A 2,316-nucleotide genomic window follows, 5' to 3' on the forward strand; every position below is an offset into this window, starting at 1 on the left:
CAAAAAACTGTTTCTCTTCTTGCCAGGCTCTCTACCTGTATATTCTGGTTCTTAGAGACTTTTCTGGGGCCTAATGGAAAAATATGCCACCACTTCCAAGAGGAAAAAGTGGGGCTTTTGTCATTTGGGCACCATCTGCCCAGTCACCCTGCTCCCTGATGTAACTTACTTTATTTATCAGTGCAATAAATATTTATTGAGCAGCAACCAGGTGCCCAGCATATGCTATGTTGCCAAGAAGAATGCAAAAGGAATGTTAGACACAGTTTCTGACCTAAAAGTGTTTCGTGTCTGATTATAGAAAAAAAAAAAACACACTTTTGTGAAGCAACTAAATGACGACACATAACAGCACACAATAATTGCTAGAGACTGGCACAATTAATGTTACAAAAATTAATGTTAAAAAAAGGGGGAGATCAGTATGGACTCAATGTCAGAAAGATGTCCTGTAGAAGACAGATGTAGATCTATGCTTACCAGAATAGATAGGATTTTCTGGACTGAGAAAATAATGATGGGTAGTCCAAGTGTAAAAAAGTATTCAAGTGAAGAAAAGTCTAGAAAATAACTCTTAAATTGCAAAATAAATATTCTCTGTCATTACATTGAAAATAATTAAAATTACTAAAATTAAAGATTCACTTTCTTGATCATATTAAATCATTCAAGTGCTAACCTTATGAACTAACCATATACACGAGGTGAAGCTGTATAAAAAAAAATTAGCAATGTCCAAAGGCAAGAAAATAACTGGAGAAAGGAACAATAGGAAGCAATTTGTGAGTTTAACAAAAATTCTACCTTGCAAATAACAGTTGACTTGCAGACATGAGACAAAGTCTTAGATTGCTGTGAGCTTAGAGTGGTTTGCTTGCAAGAAGAGTAAAAGAAAATCTAAACTAAATGACTGAAAAGGAAAAGGTACTAAAAAACAGAAGAATGTTGGAGGGGTTTTGCATATTCATTTACTTAAGCTACCCCATCTTGTTGGAAAGTCAGAAAGCCTGGGAGGAAAAATAATAAAGTAAGAAACATTTTTTGTACTGTATCTCTGATGACCAGAGATCAGCACTCCTTAAGTCTCTCCACTTTAGGACTGTGTAAACTCTATTCTTTTTTAATCATAATATTTGCATGTTTATACAGCATATGCTCTAGGCCTTATATGGGGAACTTGTATATTATTGACTTCTAATCATGATGCTATCTGATAATATCCAAGAAAACATAGACCATGGAAGTACCCTCCCACCAAGCTTTCTTTTGTGACTGAGATTTTTATCGGTAACTACAAGGACACAATTGGTTGATTTAGAATTTTAATAACCACAAATCAATGTTGACATATTTATCCCAATCCCTGGCAGAGCTGACTGATTCATAAAGAAATCTGAGTTACACTTTTGTTTTCACACGTTTCTAATGTTACTTGATTTTTAAGGATATGGCAAATTTTAGAGCTGGAAGGGTGTTAAGAAGTGATTTAGTTCAAGACATTTGTTTTAATATATAAAAAGATGTGGTCTAGAAAATTTAAATGACATCCTAAAAGGCTCACAACTCAATGGCAGCTCTGCGTATTCTATCTCCTAGACCAAAGTTTTTATTTTACTACACTATGATATTAGCTATTATATTAATTTTAGCAGCCAATATATTAGAAAAAGATCAATTCTCATCCTGGCTAATCAAATAATATGTGATTCCAATTACAGTAATTAATTACAGCAATTAATTTCTTTATCCACAAAAATTGTATATGCCTCAAAATATTTCTAAGTACTTTTATAAATATATACCCATCTACTTTATTACTATCTTCTTCCTTCTTAGGGAAGCAGTATTTGATGATGCATGATCAGATGCAAATGATAGGCCAACAAAGACAGAAATACACCTAAATTTCCCCCCTTGTAGCAGGCTATCATACGTCTGGCCCTTCAAGCACCACATTTCATAATATTCATATGCTTGTATAGTCTTTTCCCAGTCTTGGCTTGGCCGTGTGACTTGCTTTGGGCAATGAGACAGTGGCAAAAATGATGCAAGCAGAGATGTGGTTGAAGCTCAAGCTGGAGGAGAGATTATGGAGGAAAGACCCTGGAAGATAAAGAGCCACCTTGGACCTTCCAGCCCCAGCAAACTCCTAAAACTCCTAGCTGGACACAGCTTCATGAGTCACCTCATCAATCATAAGCATTTACCAAAAAAAAAAAAGGAAAGGAAAGGAAAGGAAAAAGGAAAGGAAAAAGGAAAGGAAAGGAAAGGAAAGGAAAGGAAAGGAAAGGAAAGGAAAGGAAAGGAAAGGAAAGG

This window comes from Pteropus vampyrus, unplaced genomic scaffold, assembly GCF_000151845.1.
Source record: "Pteropus vampyrus isolate Shadow unplaced genomic scaffold, Pvam_2.0 Scaffold216, whole genome shotgun sequence".
Taxonomy (NCBI): domain Eukaryota; kingdom Metazoa; phylum Chordata; class Mammalia; order Chiroptera; family Pteropodidae; genus Pteropus; species Pteropus vampyrus.